Below are 22,931 nucleotides of genomic sequence, written 5' to 3'. Positions count from 1 at the left end.
CTATTACATATAGGTTGGTTCTTACTAGAATCAACCTTAAGTGGCAGTTCGCTTTATTTCAGGCTCACATAGGATATTCTGTCGACTGCGATACGGCATTAACTAAAAATATAGTTTGGTTCTTACTGGAATCAACCTAATTGTTCCAAAAATATTCATAGTCCTTCATGGTGCTCAAATATACTCTTTTCTCCAGCACCTGTGAGTAGACGGCAGGTATCGCATTCGCAACTTCCCCCAATTGTGCTTTGAAACTATACATCCATGCTTCCTTGTTAACGATAGTCCTCACTGTTTTTTGTAACTTTTTAGAAGCTGGCAACTCATCCGGCGATCGTTCCCCTTTGTTAACTTCCTTGTGTCCATTTTAAGGAACGTGCTTTGGTCGACTGATCTTAATTTCATTCGGAAAACAAAGCATTTCTGCCTTCCTTAAACATCTCTCGTGAGGTATTATCACCTTTGGTATGTCGAAACTTTCCTAAGTAGTATCGCAGTCTTTGCACGGTAGGCTAAAATCGGTAGTGATAGTGTTAATTAGAAATATTTCGAATATAAAAATCTTGAAATTGAATATGGCGAAGGGAATAATATTGTCGATTCCGTTCGACAGTTTATTGGAGTTTGCATACATAGTAAGAACATAATTATTTTTTTATCTTTTTCAGATTGATAATTCGCAGTGTCAAAACAAATGATACGAATGAAAATATCCGAAATGCAAGAAAGTTATCAAATGTCCTTGACTATTATTAATATACAACTGGAAGATGAAGGACTTTATACATGTGAAACCACAGATGATGTTGTACTTCATAAAGTTTTTATGCAACCTTATATAATGCCAAATATTGTTCATGCCAATGGGCAAAAGGTAAAACAAAAAATTGGAACCCAGTTAAATTGTATTGCGTAGTTGAATTATACCCACAAAATAATACACTACAAACGCAAATGAAATGGCTGAAGGATGAAAATTCTTTCAGCTTTTTGGACAAGTCTTCCAGCTACAACTTTATAAATTCGACTCATCTCAATTATACTTTGGAGCTAACAGAAGTGTACAAAAAAGAAAACGGTTCGTACGCCTGCGTTGTATACTTTACTTCCGGCGAAGAAGCAACAAGAACTAACATAGCCTTGTTGGTGATGGATGTACCAAAGGTTAGCATTGATTATGTTAAGGCAGTAGGTGCTACTAAAATTTATCTGAATTGGACCATTAACGGACGGAAACGATCCCGTGCAAAAGTACTTTATACAGTACTTACAGAAAGGCAAACCTGATTTGACATACTATAAAGACGTGATTGGAGGTGGAAACACATCTTATGTCTTGGAACATTTTTTCCCAAATACAAGTTATTTTTTAAGAATGTCTGCAAAAAATAGCATTGGAGATGGAACTCCATTTCAGTATCCTTTCGAAGTACGTACTCTGGAGCAAGATCCCATTTTTATACCAAAAGTTAAAACGACAGGAAGCACGTCTTCAACTATAACAATTGGTTGGGATCCACCCCGAATAAACTTAATTCCATATGTTCAATACTATGAACTAGTTGTTTCGGAAGCAGGCGAAATTCCGAAAATAGTGGAAGAAGCAGTTTATCAACAGAATTCCCGTAATTTACCATATATGTTCGACAACCTAAAAACAGCTACCGAATATGAATTCAAAGTTCGAGCTTGTAGTGACTTGACGAAATTATGTGGGCCTTGGTCAGATATAGTTAACGGGACTACGATGGATGGTGTTTCGTCGAAACCAACTGATCTTAAAGTTGTTTGCATACATAACAACGTATCTAATATTAACACGGTTGACGTTGCATGGATGGATCCAGAAAAACCAAATGGTAAAGTAGTTTCATATCAATTCAACTGGAAGGCACATCTTCTTATAATTACAATGGGAAACTAGAATAGAAACATGGGGACCAAAAATAAGGCGAATCGAAGAGCCCCATCATCACACTTCGTAACGATGGTGTTATTTCAAATACCAATTATACTGTCACGGTCTCGCAATTACACGCCATAGGAAAAGTGGGAACCTGCCATTGCAAAATGCACAATGCCCGTTTCAGTACCAGATGTAATTGGTCGAGTTTTATGGACTAAAGTGAGGGTAAACGAGGATAAATGCGTGTTTAAACTTTTTATACCAAGAGTGAGCGAACGAAATGGACCCATATGTTGCTATCGCTTATATCTAATTCGAATGAAGAACAACAATATAGAGCTACCACCTCCAAGCAAACTTTAAAATTTCAACTTATCAAGAAGTTCACTCTATCAATAATTCTGTAGGAGGTGCGTATTTAGCTGAAATGTTCCCAGGAAGCCTCCACAGAAAGGACATTTTCCTCGGAACGGTAAACGCTTTTTTGAAAACAGTTATTCCTTGTTGAAAACCAACGCAAAAGAAATAGATAAGCATTGTCTAAAATGCGAGAATGGTGAACATCTTGTGCCGACGAATGACCCTTCAAAATATACACCAGGGAGTACTACAGGTAAATTGTATTATTTTATATATATATATATATATATATATATATATATATATATATATATATATATATATATATATATATATATAATATAATATATATTATATATATATATATATATATATATATATATATATATATATATATATATATATATATATATATATATATATATATATATATATATATATATATATATATATATATATATATATATATATATATATATATATATATATATATATTATATATATATATATTAATTATTGTGTATTTGTTTTACAGAATCGTACGCAAATATTGGTTTTGATAATCGGGAAGAAGTTAACCCGGTTTGGAATCTTACTGAGAAACCATCTGAAGTGGGGGACACAGCAAACAGATACAAGCGGAAATCTCACATCTTCATAGAAAATCCCATTACTGCCTCTCATTCGACTGATTCGCCTGATCAATCTTTTTATATAGGCAGTACATACACTATATATGACGGCGAAATCGATACAACCAGTAATTACACAGGATTTTTGGAAATAATTGGTAAGAAATAAGAACTACATATACTGTCACTCACATTTACACGGATGAAAAATAATGTTTTTCATATGTTTCGGCGTAAAAATTATTTGGTTTGAACTCAAATTTTTAGCACATTTATGCTTGCATATACTGATCAAAAAATAGTTGTTGTTGTAACAGTTTTTAATGTAGTTTCATCCATTTTGTTCTATGCTTGTGTAGTTCAGCTGGTAGCCAGATCAAGGAACTCTGCGACAAGGATGGGGTGTGTCCAGAGTGATCTGGTTGTGAGACGGGTAGGCTTAGCTGGGCAAGCAAAAGGGTGACGAATGTCATGTGGCCCTTGATTACATATGGGACACACGTCAACTACGCTGCTATCAATCACTGATAAGTATGAATTGAGGCGGCTACACTTGCCTGATCTTAGTTAGGCCAAAACTACCGTGGGAGGTCTCTCTCCTCCGGTGCAAATGGCGGCGGTCGGACTCCGAGAACAGGATTAACCTTGTAGCTTCTCACCGCTTCAGCTACAGTATCCTCATGAATCCTGTTCAGACCTGTCTGGTATGCTGCCTGATCTAGAGGCTCTCTTTTGTAACGCTTGATATCGGGGCTCTAGAAGGTGAAGAGCAACCCTTACATTCCTGGGTGGAGGTTGTCTATCCACAAGATGGTGATTCGGATGACAACTTCGATGGCAACCCAAGAGGTACTGCTTCGACAACATGTAGTTGTGTCGACGCACTGGGATGATCTTGGTCTCCGCATAAAGGTGATCCAGGGGTGTACTGCGGAGACATCCTGTTGCGGTTCTAAAGGCAGCGTTCTGAAAGGTCTGTATGTTATTCCACTGCGTATCGCTCGTTTGAGGTGTCCACACTGGCGCTGCATAGTTTACCACTGACCGGCCAATTGCCTTATAAAGGTGATTTGTTAAGAGCTTGATAACTTTTAAAAAAAAAAAACGCATAAAATTTGCAAAATCTCATCGGTTCTTTATTTGAAACGTTAGATTGGTCCATGACATTTACTTTTTGAAGATAATTTCATTTAAATGTTGACCGCGGCTGCGTCTTAGGTGGTCCATTCGGAAAGTCCAATTTTGGGCAACTTTTTCGAGCATTTCGGCCGGAATAGCCCGAATTTCTTCGGAAATGTTGTCTTCCAAAGCTGGAATAGTTGCTGGCTTGTTTCTGTAGACTTTAGACTTGACGTAGCCCCACAAAAAATAGTCTAAAGGCGTCAAATCGCATGATCTTGGTGGCCAACTTACCGGTCCATTTCTTGAGATGAATTGTTCTCCGAAGTTTTCCCTCAAAATGGCCATAGAATCGCGAGCTGTGTGGCATGTAGCGCCATCTTGTTGAAACCACATGTCAACCAAGTTCAGTTCTTCCATTTTTGGCAACAAAAAGTTTGTTAGCATCGAACGATAGCGATCGCCATTCACCGTAACGTTGCGTCCAACAGCATCTTTGAAAAAATACGGTCCAATGATTCCACCAGCGTACAAACCACACCAAACAGTGCATTTTTCGGGATGCATGGGCAGTTCTTGAACGGCTTCTGGTTGCTCTTCACTCCAAATGCGGCAATTTTGCTTATTTACGTAGCCATTCAACCAGAAATGAGCCTCATCGCTGAACAAAATTTGTCGATAAAAAAGCGGATTTTCTGCCAACTTTTCTAGGGCCCATTCACTGAAAATTCGACGTTGTGGCTCGTTAGTAAGTCTATTCATGATGAAATGTCAAAGCATACTGAGCATCTTTCTCTTTGACACCATGTCTGAAATCCCACGTGATCTGTCAAATACTAATGCATGAAAATCCTAACCTCAAAAGAATCACCCTTTATGTAGTTAACAAGGTTTCTTTGTCCGCACCCCAAGTGCTGCCGGCAAGCGACTTGAGGACCTTGTTTCTACCGCGGAGCTTATCACAAATTGCAGTGGCATGGGCGGACGACTTATAAAGGCTGTCGAATGTGACCCCGAGAATCTTGGGGTAATTTGTTGTCGGAATTGTTTCGCCATCGACTCTGACATTCAACTGCCTGCGTACTTCCGCCGTCCATGTAGTGAATAGTGTGGCTGAGGATTTGGAGGGAGATATCCTCAAATTTCTTGCAGTGAAATAACTGGTAAGATCAGCGAGGTAGACATTTAATCGATCGCAAATGTCATCAACAATGGGCCCGGATGCCATGATTGTGCAATCATAAGACACAATCTCGACGCCGTCAGGAGGGGGTGGAATCGAGGACAGGTAGAGGTTAAACAGTGCCGGAGATATCACCCCGCCCTGGGGAACTCCCTGTTTAACTCTACGGTGTTTTGACTTCTTGTCCCTGAATTCCACGTACGACTGGCGTCCATACATATAATTCAGAACCCAACGCTTCGTTCCTGCCGGTAGGGACGTGTTCTCGATGTCCTCAAATAATGTGACATGGTTGACCGTATCGAACGCTTAGGTCAAGCACCACGAAGACCGTCCTATGACACGGCTTGGGCTGATTAAGTCCCCTATTGATATGTGTCGAAATGGCATGTAAGGCTGTCGTCGTACTGTGTACCTTACGGAATCCATGTTGATGGTGGGCAGCTGGAAAATTCTCCACAAGGGGAGGAGTAGTGCCTCAAGTGTCTTGGCTACTGGCGAGAGAAGGGATATCGGTCTGTACGATTCACCTTTACTCGAATCTTTGCCTGGCTTCAGTAGTGGAATCACTCTTCCCATCTTGCAGACATCGGGTGTAATGAGTTTTCCAAAGGACAAATTGAGGAGTCTGGTCAGGTACTCAACTCCCAGTATTCCCAGATGCTTCAGCATTAGCATTGAAATTCCGTCGGGGCCCAGCGCCTTAGATAGTTTCGCGCTGTTGATGATATTGGTAACTTCGGCTGCGGTAAATTGTGGTGTGTCGTCGGCTCGGAGACCACGTATGCGACGAGTGGCTCACTCTCGGGATGCTCGACAAACTGTCGGTTGAAGTATTTGGCGCATCTCTTCGGATCAGTCACAGTCACGTCGCCAAAGGTGACTGAAGTCCCATCATCCCTTGTAGCGGGTTTCGAGAGGACTCTCACTGTTGACCACAATTTACCAGTTCTTGTGCCTGAGTTACATTGCTTCAGGTGCTCTAACCAAGTGTTTCTCTTGTGCTCGTCGACTATATTACTAATCTATAGATTTAGGAAATATATGTTAATATTTTAAAGCATTTTACGTTTGAGACATTGCGTTTTCTTAACCCTTTCACAACCGATGTCCACCTGAGAGGACATGACTTTAAGGGTCGATTGTACAATATCCGTGTACGTGTTAATTAATATTTGTAACTTCTCTGTATATATTTTCTCTGGGCTTTCAAGGTCATTTTTGAATGGGAATTGTTACAGTTTAGGAAATTTTGGGAATGAATAGACACACTGTTTTATCTCAAACCACAGAAATCTTTATTATAAGTTCAAACTCCAACTAAAAACTAAAAACTAAATGAAGAAATATGTCTCCATTGGTATACAAAACTCAATGGTAAGTTGATGGAAAAAAAATGGAAAATCAATGATAGTTTGTTAAAATTAATTATATGAAATACAAAGTGCTGTATTTGCAAGTGACTCTAACAGGAATAAAACAAATATTGAATTATTCCATTATTTTCATCCAACGTTTCGCTGGGATTATTTCCAGCTTCATCAGGGATGATTTTTTGTTGGATCTGGCAACAATATAATATGGAAATACCATAGACAAATTAGAAGAAGACGCTGTCTTGTCATACCAAAACTGAAGCACCAGAGGACTGTGTCAACAAAATATCATGAAGTTTGCGTCGACGTGTCTCTCAAATGTCCTGCGTTTGCGTCGGCAAATATCATAACATTTGTGCTTTTCCTAAATTTCTGAATTAAAAACCGCATTACTAAAACGATTATAGAAATTTAAAATAAAACGTATGTGTATGTTAAAGCGAATATTTATTACGATTTTATGTGAATATTGCTGTTTTAATTTATTCCTGGGCAGAGCTGCCTTGGAAAAAATTGACGAATAAAACAATTTTTTTCTCATAGCCCTCTACGCCTTGACATTTGTTTTCTCTTTGTAAGAGCAAAAGGCTTAATCTTATTATTTTCAATTATCATTGGAAATACATTAGATCTTAGCATAAATTCTATTGTTTTCCGTACAAGTTTCACTTACATTCAATTTATCGTAAATTACATTTTCAAACAAATACGTCCATTATTACGATACGAGTATTACTACAATTCGACATAAAACACATATTTAGCAATTGCAAAAATAATTAAGTTTTACTGTGATATTAGTTTAAGATCACAGTAAAACTTATGTTGCTTTTACAGATGGTAACCGACTAAACTATAATAATACAACACTGTAGTTGGCGTTAGCATTGTATTTGTCTTCTTTTCTGTTTATTGCACTTGTTGTTTTTTGTGCCAATATAACATTTACCGCATTTCTCTGTAGAGTTTCCAGTACATATTATTTCATACACCACATTGCTTTGCTCAGTTTTTTCTATTTTGGTTTTTGTTTGTGTAAATAGAGAGGTTATTGTTTTGTTTGGCTTGTGTGCTAAGCTTATTTCGTTGTTGTTTATGATACCTTGTAAGTGGTGGATGTGGAAGTGATAGAATGTTGCTCCTATTTTGATTTTGGAATTCACTCTTCAGTTGTCAAAATGCCGTCCAAGCAAGAAGAGCCGTATAAAACTCCTGTCCCGGAAGCTGCTTGTAGTCGGCTTTGACGTAGGTTTCCTCGTCCATTACCACGCAGTCAAACTTCGTCGAACGACATTAAACCAAAAATAAATCATTTTATTTTCGTTCAATCTTCAATTAATATTGATTTTTTCATTTCATCAATTTCTTTACTTTTGTTGCCTAGTGTAATTTAAATTTTTTTCATAAACGTTAATTTTTTATTATTCGCTCAAATTATTCCCTGATTCGTTTTCACATAATGTTCGATATTTGTTTTTATTTTCATTCCTTATTAGAATAACTGTTATAAACAACAACAACAATAACAACACTCGACGTCATATACATCCATTGTAGAGAGTGAGTGTTGCAAAAGATCATTTCTTCTATGCTTTGCCCTTGACCAACATAAAGGGAAGCAAGAAGTCAGTAGTCGTCAACACTTTACATCGGTCGCGTCATTGTAATTTAACATTTAACAAACGATCAATCATAAATAAAAGAAATAAATAGACATCAACTTATAACAAAATATGTCTATTGTGAACTAATTATATTAAAGTGAATTAAACTTACAATTAAACATACAAACAAAATTATAAATAATGAATTAAGTAATAAATAAAACTTATAAATTGGAAAGGAAAAGTGTGGTAAAATCGGACGGACATACATGACATTTCTAAAGGTAAAAGTCGACCTCAAACTTATAGTGAAAAATTAGAATTAGGTCTATACCGACCTAAGAATTCAACCCCATCAAAACCCTATATAAATTTAGTGGGAATTTACTCCCCCACTAAACAGGATTTATTATAATTTTTTACGTTTTATTTGTACTGAGTGTTTTGACTGAGATTATCGATTTTTGGCCGAATGCCGAAGCCGATGCTTCGGTCGAGCTCAAATATATATATGACTTACGACAAAATGTTCCTTCACCAATTTAGCTTAGTAATTTATTGAGAGACCTTGCAATCTTAAAAAGCATCTGCAATTCTTGCTTCTCGATTAAAGCAAAAAAACCTGTTAACCCAAGGAACAACAATTTCATACTACCGTAACAGAGAAAAAACTTACTTCCATACTTTTCCGAAGACGATGAATTCATTTATTTTTCAGATGTTCCTGGTTTAGTAACAGCGATGGGATTAGAAGAGTATGATCCAAAGGGCTGGCGACTATTTATAGATTCTTCTAAACGCAGCCTAAAATGTGTAATTCTGCATAACGGTAATAAATTGGGTTCGTTGCCGATTGCACATTCAACTAAAGCTAAAGAATATTCTACAATTGCCTCAGTTATAAATAAAATAAAGTACAACGAACACCGCAGGCTAATTTGTGTGGATCTAAAAATGATGAATTTTCTTCTAGGCCTACAAGGTGGCTAACAAAATATCCGAGTTTTATTTGTTTATGGGGTAGCAGAGCCAGATCTGAACACTGGAGTAAGAAAAATTGGCTTTCGATGGAACCTATGGTTCCAGGAAACCACAATATTAATTGTGGTAATCAACCACTTGTGCCCAGGGATCGCTTAATACTACCATCCTTCCATATCAGGCTAGGGCTTATGAAACAATTTGTTAAAGCTCTCAACAAGGACGGTGATTGTTTTAGATATATCAGTAGATAGTTCAACAATTTGAGTTCGGAGAATCTGAAAGCTGCCATGGCCCTCAAAAAAATTAATCAATGATGAAAATTTTAGTACTTGCATGACAGATATTGAAAGAAATGCTTGGAATGAATTTGTTTGGATAGTGCGCAATTTCCTGGGAAACAAACCCGTCCACGTGGATAACATGTCACATTTCAAACAGCTTGGTTGTAATAAGAGCATTAAGCTGCACTGCCTACACAGCCATTTGGATTATTTCCCTGAAAATCTTGGAGACTTCAGTGAAGAACAAGATGAACGTTTCCATCAAGATATCCGCACTATAGAGGATAAGCATATAATAGCGGATTATTGCTGGAGCATTAAAAATAATCCCTCTAAACAAGATTATTTAAGAAAATCTTATAAAAGAAAATTTTTCGATGAGTTGTAATTACATTGTAATACTTGTGTATTAAATTTTTTATTTTTCTTTAAAATTTTCTGTTTGTGTTAAATCAAAAGTTGTGCTCCGATTGTAATGAAATAAAGCTCATTTTATTCGAAAAATATTTAAATAACTGTTTCTAGACCAAAACTGTGATTTTTGTCCCATTTTTTATTTTTCTTAGGAATTTTTAAAGAACAAGAAATCTTTTAATTAATTAATTTTTTTTTTCAAAACTTGAATAATATCTCTAAAGCTAAATATTTAAAAAGAATGCAATCACGGCTTAAAGAGAATATTGTTTGGGAGTTTCGGATAGAAAAAAACCAGGTGCAGATTTGGATTCATCGTCCCAAATAACCATAAAAACAATATTCAGTTTTTAATAAACAGAACTATTGTTCCCTTGTGTTATTAACTGTATTAAATTATTAATATTATTATTATTATTATTATTATTATTATTATTATTATTATTATTATTATTATTATTATTATTATTTAATATCTAATACGATAATAAACTTTTATAATTTTAATTTGTTTTAGTGCGAAACAATACATCCGTGTTAAGAGCATATAGCAACTACTTCGAGATCATTTCCCCGAAAACCCCGGATGATATGTACATCGATAACGAGATAAGAATGATAGTGTTCAAAATTTTCATTCAAATTTTAGCTATTATGATTGGTATTGCGTTATTAGTATCGATAATAGTATGTTTGGTTTATCGATGTAACACAAAAGCTGCTGGTGGTGGCGAAGAGGTGATAAGTTTACGAGATTCTTTAAGGTATGTAACAAAAATGTTTGCTCGTCCGTTCAGATTTTACTAAATAACTTCCAAGGTTTCCCAACATTAGATAATTGTGTGTTCGATTGTTATATATTTTTTTGGCATTGACCAAATATATGCTAAATTGGACGGTACTTAGTTTGATCTGAGCGGGTTATAGTATCTGATATTAATATTTTTTTTTTAATAGCCGAGTTCTGTTTGGAGGTCGCTCAAACAATCATCGCCACTTTATTGGTACGACCAATGGAAAGGTAACCGATATTGGTCCAATCCACAAATCAGATTTGTATATGGCATACAAAAATCGCCATAAAGACACAGATTATGGATTCCTTCGAGAATACGAAATGCTACCAAATCGCTTCAGCGATCGGACTACTAAAAATTCAGACTTAAAGGAAAACACTACGAAAAATCGATATCCAGATATAAAAGCTTATGATCAGACAAGAGTAAAGCTTTCTCAAGTAAATGGCATTCAAGGTTCAGATTACATCAATGCCAATTTTGTAATTGGATATAAGGAGCGTAAAAAATTCATATGCGCTCAAGGACCTATGGAGTCCACAGTAAGCGATTTTTGGAGAATGATATGGGAACAACACCTTGAAATAATTGTAATGCTGACAAATTTGGAAGAATATAACAAAACAAAATGTGCTAAATATTGGCCGGAAAAGATATCTGATATGAAGCAATATGGTGAAATAGCTGTTAAGTTCGTATCTGAGAAAAAACATGGAGATTATTTAATTAGAACACTGGACATATTTAAGAGAAATACTGCAAATGATGAAGAGGAAGGGAGTCGACAAATAACGCAATATCACTACTTAGTATGGAAAGATTTTATGGCTCCCGAACATCCACATGCACTCATAAAATTCGTTCGTCATATTAATGCAATATATTCATTACAACGCGGTCCAATTCTAGTACATTGCAGTGCTGGTGTTGGTCGCACTGGAACTTTGGTCGCATTGGATTCTTTGTTACAGCAATTGGAAGAGGAAGCTCAAGTCTCGATATTTAATACCGTTTGCGATTTAAGACATCAACGAAACTTTCTCGTACAATCACTGGTAAATAATGATTATTATTATCCTTTTGCTTTTAATATATCAATTTATATTATTAACTAGTCACTTATTATAAAAAATTCAAAGCAAATATTTAATTGTTAGAAATGGAGTAGCGGCTCCCGTGGACTTTGGACTCAATATTTTTTGACGTTTCATAGAAATGAACAATCACTTACCAAAGATAACGTTTTGATTCTCATTGAACTAAGATGAATCGTTGATTCGTCGGTTGATTTTTAACGCCGACCATTTCAAAAGTCTTAACGTTATGATTCTTCCCGGTTTCATATCTTTCAAGTTATGTAATCTAAATATAAAATGTGTACATATGGAGACAACATTAGATTCTATACATTTTTGAACCTATGTTTAAGTTGTGGAGAAATCATAAATTCCTCGGACAAGCGTTCAAGAAAATCGAATGAAAATTTCAGGATTTAGGTTTTGGGCCAGGTTTTATCTACTTTTGGACAATTTTAGCCCCTATATTCGAATGTGCGCCAGAAGTAGAAGAGTGGGATTATGTTAGGTTAGGTTAAAGTGGCGGCCCGATTGAGTTTCAGACTCACTAGACTATTCAGTCCATTGTAATACCACATTAACTAAAAGTACCTATTACATGTGGGCACTTCTAGTTTTAACCGCTGAACCTTCTCTGTTATTTTCTTCTGTTGAACCAAGCAGATGGTTCCATTGTTACTGCTCACTGGTAAATCTAGATTTTTCACAAGCAAGTTTATTTCCTCTCTCAAGTAGTACCTCTGAATAAAAAAAATAATGCGAATTACGTTTCGTCTTCCGTATTACGTTTTGTTTTTCTAAATGCGCATATCAAAAGTGCGACTCGTTTCAATAACTTTTGAAAATTGCTTTGATTCTCAATCCATTGCAAAGGTGAGTATTAAGTTCGAGTTTAGACGCTAAAATCGTAATTTTTTCACTAAAGTGAAAACAAAATCAGTAAAAACAAGTATATACAGCACTAAGTCCGGCCGGGCCGAATCTTAAATACCCACCACCATGAACCAAATATTAGGGTTTCCTTGAGGACTTGAGGACACTTCCCGAAGATAAATTTAAAGATTTCACCTATGAGGACTATATCAGATTCTGGATTTATAAGAACCATTTTTGTTTGAGTTTTAGAGGAATCATTAACATCTCTTGTAAGTGTGCAAGAAAATTATAAAATAACGTCTTGATTTGAAATCTTAAATCTGTAGAAGCATCTATGAGGCTATGTTACGAATAAAGTTGAAATAAATAAATAAAAAAAATAGAAGTAAAATATGGAAATTTTACATTGAGTTTCAAGCAATTTTCATGATCAGTGCGCCTTCTACACCCTCAAGAAGTGAAGTCGGTCTATATGGAGGCATTACCAAATGGACCGATAAAAACTTAATCCGATACACGTTTTTGTGAGCCTAAAATACCAGAATATTTACAATTTCAGGCAAATCAGATAAAAACTACGGTTTCTAGAAACCCAAGGAGTTAAATCGGGAGATCGTTTTTATGGGGGCTATACTAAAATATGGACCGATACTCACCGTTTTCGGCACTCCTATTTATGACCCGAAAATACCTCTAGATTTCCAATTTCAGGCAAATAGGATAAAAACTTCGGATTCTAGAAGCCCAAGAAGTAAAATCGGGAAATCGGTCTATATGGGGGCTATACCAAAATATGAACCGATACTCACCATTTTCGGCACACCCCTTTATGGTCTTAAAAAACCTCTAGATTTCCAATTTCAGACAAATTGGATAAAAAGTACGGTTTCTATAAGCCCAAGACCCCAAATCGGGAGGTCGTTTTATATGGGGACCATACCAAAACATGGACCGATACTCACAATTTTTGGCACACGTATTTGTGGTCCTACAATACCTCAAGATTTCCAATTTCAAGTAAAGTGAATAAAAACTTCGGTTTCTATAAGCCCAAGAAGTAAAATCGGGAGATCGGTCTATATGGGGGTTATACCAAAATATGGACCGATACTCACAATTTTTGGCACACGTACTTGTGGTCCTAAAATACCTCTAGATTCCCAATTTCAGGTAAATTGAATAAAAACTGCGGTTGCTATAAGCCCAAGAAGTAACATCGGGAGATCTGTCTATATGGGGACTAGTTTTAGTTAGTTTAGTTTTTTTTTAGTTTTAGTTTATTTAATCTTTTCTATTTGATTTTCAGTTACACAATTCAAAAAATTCATATTTCAATTACAATTTAAAATTAACTGGTAGAAAATGCATATAATAATGTACATCTGAAATTTCAAAATAACAGATTAATCTTTATAAACATGATTTAGAAGTAAACCCTCTGCTTATTTACTCGCTAAAAATCTATGTATATTCTAGTAATTAAATTCAGCAATAACACTAAATCTATACTTCAGTGCATATTTAATATACTGATATAAGTTATTCCACCTATCTTCTGTACAACCATTTAAAATAAAAATAATTTCTTGATCTGACAAAATATTACTTTGAAAATACTTTATTCGGTATTCATTTAGGACCGGGCATCTTCCTAAAAAATGCTGGATAGTTTCCATTTCTCTTAGATTGCACAGGGAACAATTCCTAGATTCTAAATGTCTATAAGTTCGTCCATTCAAATTCAGTACATCTGCTCTGGCTTTCATAATATAAGAAATCTTTTGTTGATTGAAATAGCTGATGCAGTATCTATATCCTGCTGAATAATCCAAGCTGTTGTAAATCCTACTTTGGCTCTGTCTGGCTGAGTTCATATGTTTCTGGAGAGCATTACTCTCTAGATAATTTAAAAGTTGGTTCCTCATTATTTTCCACTTTAGTTTATTCTCACAAGATTGCACCATACTTAAATTGATATATTCCACTTGTTCTTTTAGATGCTCATACCAAAATACTTTTTTGCGACAACTTTTTTTTGACAAAATCTGTGGGAGTCTATTGCTTCCATAGTCGAATATTGTTTTTTTTTTTAATATAACCCAGGTGCAATTCGTACGGGTAAATATATCCTTCCTGTTGATGTGTCTCCAATGCAATAACGTAATTTGGTGTATTTTCAGGGAGTTTGAGGATTCTATTCGAGAAATACCGATATAGCTTATTTACTTCTTCGAAGCATGTATATCCCCATATCTGAGCTCCATACGTTTGAATCGATCTGCAAACCGCTAGAAACATTTTCCATTTCGCCATCAAAGATACTTCTGACCTAGATATGTAATTTTTCCATGTTATATTAATGCAAGTTTTCGCCAATCTATTTCCATTGCAAACATGTTTTGAAAAAGCCAATTTAGGTGTTAATGTTATTCCAAGATATTTGTATTCCGAAACTATTCTTAACTGTTCGTTCCTGAAGTACCATTTTTCATTTGCCGTGTTGTTGTTGTTGTTGTAACAGTTTATTGTGATCTCATCCATTTCATGTTATACGCTTGGTACATCAGCTTGTTGGCAGATCAAGGAACTCTGCGACTAAGATGGGGTGTGCCCAGAGTGATCTGGTAGTAAGTCGGGTTGGTTTGGCTGGGCAAGAGAAAAGATGACGCGTGTCGTGTGGCCCTTGGTTGCAAATTGGACAAACGTCAGCTACGCTGCTATCAATCACCGATAAGTAGGAATTGAGGCGGCTGCACTTGCCTGATCTTAATTGGGCCAAAACTACCCTAGTCTGCCGTGGGAGGTCTTTTTCCTCCGGTGCTATGGGCGGTGGTCGGACTCCAAGAACAGGATTAACCTTGTAGCTTCTCACCGCTTCAGCTACAGTATCCTCATGAATCCTGTTCAAACCTGCTTGGTACGCTGCTTGATCTAGAGGCTCTCTTTTATAGCGCTGGATCTCGCGCTCTAGATTATGTATATCAACCCTTACGTTCCTGGGTGGTGGTTGTGTATCCATAAGATGGTGGTTTGGATGATTACTGCGATAACAACCCAGGAGATACTGCTTTGACAACATGTAGTTGTGTCTTCGCACAGGGATGATCTTTGTCTCCACATAAAGGTGATCCAGGGGTGTGCTGCGGAGACACCCAGTCGCAGTTCTAAGAGCAGCGTTCTGGCAGGTTTGTATGTTATTCCACTGCGTATCACTGGTCTGCGGTGTCCACACTGGCGCTGCATAGTTTACCACTGACCGGCCAATTGCCTTATAAGTAGTTAGCAAGGTTTCTTTGTCCGCACCCCAAGTACTGCCGGCTAGTGACTTGAGGACCTTGTTTCTACCACGGAGCTTATTACAAATTGCAGTGGCATGGGCAGATGACCTAAAAAGGCTGTCGAATGTGACCCCAATAATCTTGGGGTAATTTGTGGTCGGAATTATTACTCCATCGACTCTGATATTCAACTGCCTGCGCACTTCTGCCGTCCATGTAGTAAATAGTGTGGCTGATGATTTGGTGGGGGATATCCTCAAGTTTCTCGCAGTGAAATAACTGGTAAGATTAGCTATGTAGACGTTCAACCGATCGCAAATGTCATCAACATTGGGCCCAGATGCCAAGATTGTACAGTCATCCGCATATGATACAATCTCGACGCCGTCAGGAGGGGGTGGAATCGAGGACATGTAGAGGTTAAACAGTGCCGGAGATATCACCCCACCTTGGGGAACTCCCTGTTTAACTCTACGCGGTCTTGACTTTCTGTCCCTGAATTCCACGTACGACTGGCGTCCACACATATAATTCAGCACCCAACGCTTCGCTCCTGCCGGTAGGGACGTATTCTCGATGTCCTCAAATAATGTGGCATGGTTGACCGTATCGAATGCTTTCGATAGGTCAAGCGCCACGAGGACCGTCCTGTGACACGGCCTGGGCTGGTTAAGTCCCTTATTAATATGTGTCGAAATGGCATGTAAGGCTGTTGTCGTACTATGTACCTTACGGAATCCATGTTGATGGTGGGCAGCTGGAAAATTCTCCACAAGGCTGGGGAGGAGTAATGCCTCAAGTGTCTTGGCTACTGGCGAAAGAAGGGATATCGGTCTGTACGATTCACCTTTGCTCGAATCTGCCCGGTTTCAGTAGTGGAATCACCCTTCCCATTTTCCAGACATCGGGTATAATGTGTGATTCCAAAGACAAATTGAGGAGTCTGGTCAGGAACTCAACTCCCAGTATTCCCAGATGCTTCAGCATTAGCATTGAAATTCCGTCAGGGCCCAGCGCCTTAGATGGTTTCGCGCTGTTGATGACATTGGTAACTTCGGCTGCAGTAAATTGTGGTGTGTCATCGGCTCGGAGACCACGTACACGACGGGTGGCTCTCCTTTTCGCTCTATCACTCTCGGGATGCTCGACAAACTGTCGGTTGAAGTATTTGGCGCACCTCTTCGGATCAGTCACAGTCACGTCGCCAAATGTGACTGAAATCCCATCATCCCTTGTGGAGGGGTTCGAGAGGGCTCTAACTGTTGACCACAATTTACCAGTTCCTGTTCCTAAGTTACATTGCTTCAGGTGCTCTAACCAAGTGTTCCGCTTGTGCTCGTCGACTATCTTACTAATCTCTAGATTTAGTTCTCTGATTCTAGGATCAGCAGGGTTAGCACGACGGCGTTCATCACGCTCGTCTGCGAGTCCCGCCGCTTCGGCTGGGAAGTTGGGCCTCACCTGGGCAATTCGACCAGCGGGTATGAAGCGAGCGGCTGCTGCGTTGATGATGTCCCGGAACTCCCTCTGGGCAACATGAACATGTGAGGGGGACGGGAGCTCACTGAAGCGGCGATCGGTGTATTCTCTGAAGCCTTCCCAGTTGGCTTTCTTTTGATTAATAAACGTCCGGCGTTCAGAGGTTATGAAATCGGAGGGTCGGTTGATGGTGAGAATTATGGGGAGGTGGTCCGAACCCAATGAAATGACGGGTTGCCAGGAGACGTCATTTATCAGACCAGGCGATGCTAACGATAAATCTGGCGAACTGCTGCAGTCACCCATAATTCTCGTGGGGGCCTCTTCGTTCACCGTGCAAAATGTGGAGTCGTCTATCTGCTCTGCCAAAGCTATGCCCCTCTGGTCATTACCCAGGAGAGAATGCCAAAGTTCATGGTGGGCATTAAAATCTAGAACCAATCGGTTATGCCCGCTCAACAACCACTCAATGTTTGGGCTATAACCAGGAGCACAGCTACCAACCGGCGGTATGTACACATTGTATAGCTGTATCTCGGCAGCCCCACACTTAACTGCTACCCCCATACATTCCATGTACGGGTCATTAGTGTCTAGCACAAGCGTGATAGGTCTATACTGCACGGAACGGTGTAATATGAAAGCCAGGCCACCACCTCCATTTCTTGTGCGATCCTTCCGTAGGACATTGTACCCATCACAATGTCGTAGGCTGCAGGTGGGATTCAGCTTTGTTTCCTGGATCGCCGCGACCCTTATCCTTTTCCGATTCATAAAGTCTACGATCTCACTAATCTTACCACGGAGCCCGTTGCAATTAAATTGCAAAAATGATGCACTCTCCGGAACTGGTACAACAATATTCGGTGTAAGATGCTGCGGCGGAGAATATTGTTGTGCGGGAGAAGTCGGTGGGGTCACATAATCAGATGACCCACTGCTGCTGTCATTGGCACAGCATCCTGCCACGAAGTCAGTTTGACTATACTCCCGCAGCGATGTTAGGCCGGAGCAATTCCGGAAGTGCACCCATTCCATGCACCGGTTACACCTCACCGAAACCGAGCGATGGTGAATTCGATTTCGGCAGACGGCACAGTACCATGGTCCGGGGTTTTCCTCTATCCCGGCTCGGACCAAAAGCAGGCGGAGAAGGCTCCCCGGGATGCACCTTCTCCAACATGAAAAAATGGACGAGACAACACGTACACTGAGGTGGCAGCCGCTGGCCGATGGCTGGTATCCATCGGGTCAATCCGGTGCGTAGAACCCGCCGCCGTGGGATCGCCTCATTTGCCGTGATTCTCCCTCCTTTCCGGAATATTAGAATCTCCGATTTTGAGAGGTTAACCTCCATGCCCCATTGTGAACAATAACTTTCTTAATTTTGTATCATACTTTGCAATACTTCTGCATCACCTGCTAACAGCAAGATGTCATCTGCATACATCAACAATCTTATATTTGTTTCATCTATCGATAATCCACCTCCAAAACTTTCGTTCATATCATTCAGATATAATGTGAATAAAAGAGGGGATAGAAGGCATCCTTGCTTTACATTCCATTCCACACGGCAGATTGTGTATTTTTATAGACATTGTCAATAAAATTTATAATTTTAGTTGATAACCCTAGTAGGTGTAATTTATAAATTAACAGATGTCTAGGAACTCGATCAAAAGCTGCTCGGAAATCCACAAAAAATGCATAAACTCTTTTTCTTTCTGCAAATTTTAAGTGGACAATTGCTGCAATATTGTAAACGTTATCGACGGTGGAGTATCCCTTCCGAAAGCCTGCTTGGTACTCGTTCAATACATTATTTCTGTGGATCCATTCCGATAATCTCTCTGTAATTATACCCATCATAATTTTTGCCACACAATTCATAAACGAAACTCCTCTATAGTTGCTTGGTTCGTTTAGATCTCCTTTTTTATGTATAGGGTATATTACCGCTTTCTTAAAAAGATCGAGGTCTTCCATTCCATTAAGAATTTGGGTATAAGTTTCTGCTAAGGTTTTTAAAAAGTCTTCGGTTGCGTTTTGGAAGAACTCATAAGGAATGCGGTCCTCGCCTGGAGCTTTATTCTCCCTCGCCTTTATTAATTGTGATTTTAATTCCTCCAGTGTAACCGGGGCATCAGTGTAGACATCAAAGCACATGTTTGATGCATATGACACATTTGGGACTGAAAATCTTGGGTTCAGCAAGGTACTAAAGTAACCGGTCAATGTATTTGTATCTAAGCTACAACCAATATTATTCTGTTCCTGTCGTATCTCTCTTGCTATTGACCACCACATTTTACTCTCAGTTACATACTCCAATTTTTGCTCAAGATGTCTGTAGTACTCGATTTTCTTTCTCTTGCAAGTCCCATTGTACTCCTTTCTTGCCAGGATATACATCTTTTTGTCAATCGGAAGATTACTTTTCCTAAACTTCTTCAACATATTCATTGTTTTGCTTCTAGCTTTTTCGCACTGTTTGTCTAATCACCTTTGTTTGTATGTTTTGTCATTTTTCTTCCATCGAGACCAGAATTAAACTTTAGTCCTTCTACACACTGCTGCATTTCTCCAATTCGCACATTAAAGTCTCCTATTATTATCGGATTTACAATCTCATCATTTCTCATAATTTCTTTCAACTTATCAAATTCTGAACACCAAGCTGCCGGTCTGAGATATATGGGAATAATATCAAACTCCATCATTTCCATTTTTACATCTAACACAACCTTATCTCCATATCTCTTACTTCTGTAATTTATACCATTCCCCAATAATTCTTTCTTCACTCCACATAAGTATCCTCCTGTTGCTCTTCCATACCGACTCATTCTCTCTGCTTCTTTCCAGACTATGCTAAAATGTTTAAATTTGTTGTAAAATCTATTGTAGTTTTTAGGTTCTACGTGCGTTTCCGTTAAAATAAAAATGTCAGATTTCTCTATATATTCGAAAAATTGGTTGTGCAGAAGTTTGTTCTCTAAACCGTGAACATTATAAACAATAATTTGTATTTCTTTCATTACATTTGCGGAATCATTAATATTATGGAAAGCTACGTTATGATCTATTAGTTTTTTGATACAAAACGCTCTAACAAATACTTATAATCTATATTGACATCCACAAAATTTTCTCCAAAGACATTTCTCAATACTTCCATGCCCGTCTTTTTCTGACATGTTAAGATCTTGTTCCGATCCCAATAAATCATCTTTCCATTGACAGCAAGCTTGTCATTTTTGACAAAAATACGCTTTGATTTATCGATATTCATTAACTCCCTTTTTAGCTGAAGCATCGCCTTCTTATCTTGTAACCTTTTACTGGGGAGATCACGTTCAATATAAATTTTTGTGCCAGCGAGATTTTTAGCATGCCTAAGTATATCAAGCACAACCGAGGCTGACGCAAATTCCACGATCACGGCCATTTTGCTCCCTTTCTCATTTAATTTTCTCGCATACTCAATTACAACTTCTTTCTCCATCTTTAGGTTTTCCATAATCAACTTTCTAACTGCTCTATATGGAGACTTGTCGGCATTAAGTCCTCTTATAATAATTTTTCTCCTGCATGTTTCTTCTTCCATTTGACTCATCAGGTGCCTATCCTCCTCCCTTTTCTCTTTCAATTGCTTCAATTCTTCTTTTAAAATTTTATTTTCCTTCTCCAAATTGCTCATATCAGATCTAACTTCCTTCAATTTGTCTTTGATTTCCTGTAAGTCGCTTCTAGTTGGCAGATTCTTTAGCTTTTCATCCAATAAAGTAGACATAATTGCCGTTAAATCCACAATGGACATATTTCCCACTTGATTACTCCGGTTTCCTTTTTCTGGCGAGCGCTCTGTGTAAGTACGCTTCGCTTTTTGTTCAACGTCCCCCACTGTGTCCCCACTACTAACCGTCGCTTTACTAGGGGTTCGTAGCATACTTTTAGGCGTCTTTTTATATTAATTCTTATTAGAGTACTATGGCAACACCACCCCGTATTTTTGACAGAAAGGGTCAGCTGATGTTACAAATGTTTACCTTTTTCAGTGTTTTGAGTGAATTTTGTAAGTGCGGTCTTTCCAATAAGAATTTTGGTATTTACCAAATAAGTTTAACTTTCAATCACAAATTCATTCCGAAATAGTGCAATCACACACGCCTCCCCACTTCGGTTAACGTAGAAGTTATTACTAATTCGCAGCAACAGTTTTTTTCCGGAGTAGCAGCCTCTTAACATGCTTTTGATGTCAATTTTCTGGAGCGATATAGAAACACGTATGTACAGCTGGTTTATTGAGCTAGAAAGTATGGGGACTATACCAAAACATGTACCGATACTCACCATTTTTGCCACACCTCTTTATGGTCATAAAATACCTCTAGATTGCAAATTTCAGGCAAATTGGATAAAAACTTCGATAAGCCCAAGACCCCAAATCGGGAGGTCGGTTTATATGGGGACTATATGAAAACCTGGACCGATATAGCCCACCTTCGAACTTGACCTGCCTGCAGACAAAAGACGAGTTTGTGCAAAATTTCAGCACGATTGCTTCAATCGTGCTGATTACAACAGACAGACAGACGGACAGACGGACATCGTTATATCGTCTTAGAATTTCTCCCTGATCAAGAATATATATACTTTATATAGTAGGAAATCGACATTTCGATGTGTTACAAACGGAATGACAAACTTATTATACCCCCGTCACTATTCTATGGTGGTGGGTATAAAAAGGCATAAAATTATACATATTTGTTGCAGATTTCATTATAACTTGATGGGGAATAGCCCAAAGCAAATTTTCCCAATGTTTGTATTCTATAAAATGGATTATTAAAGAAAAGTAATCGTAAAAAAATTACGATTTTAGCGGCTAAACTCGAACTTAATACCCACCTTAAGAGAAAAAACCTTTCGAGCTCTCTCGTCGTTCACCTTCAGCCTTCTTTCACCAAATTTATTTGGTGGCCAATCACAGTGCTGTTTTTTCAAAAAATTGGTCCTGTAAACCAGATTGAATTTGTCAATTCGTTCGCATACGAACCTCTCGATACGATATCGGCAGGGTTCGACTTCAATGGAACATGGCGCCAGACAGCATCTCGAGTTGTTTTCTGGATCGACGAAACTCTATTGGCGATAAACGTTGTCCAGTTTGATGGGTGCTCATTTAACCAGCTTAGCACTATTTCGGAATCTGTCCACAAATAGACACCATTTATTTCGATGGGAAAATTCGACATTGCTTTATCCACCAACTGTGACAGTAACTGTGCTCCCATCAACTCCAAACGAGGAAATATTTGTGTTTTCAATGGCGCAAGGCGTGACTTTGCACTCCACAACCGAACGGACACAGTATTGTCTACCTAGATGGTACGAATATAAACACAGCACTTTGACGCGTCTGCAAAGCCATGCAATTCGATGCGATTAAACTGATTTTCCGATAACTCGAATCTGGGTATAGCAATATCTTCCACACCGCTCAATTTGCTACGATACTCAATCCACTAGCTGTGCATATTCATAGGTAATGACTCAT

The 22,931-nt window shown here is 38.2% G+C and overlaps 1 pseudogene; it reads left to right on the top strand.

The window, feature by feature from the left end:
• The first annotated feature begins 686 nt into the window (after positions 1 to 686).
• LOC142237274 (tyrosine-protein phosphatase 69D-like) overlaps positions 687 to 22,931 on the top strand; it is a 212,886-nt pseudogene continuing 190,641 nt past the window's right edge.

This window comes from Haematobia irritans, chromosome 4 (assembly GCF_050003625.1).
Source record: "Haematobia irritans isolate KBUSLIRL chromosome 4, ASM5000362v1, whole genome shotgun sequence".
NCBI lineage: Eukaryota > Metazoa > Arthropoda > Insecta > Diptera > Muscidae > Haematobia > Haematobia irritans.
The sequence above is the reverse complement of the archived record's forward strand: the minus strand, read 5'-3'. Positions and strand labels throughout refer to the sequence as shown.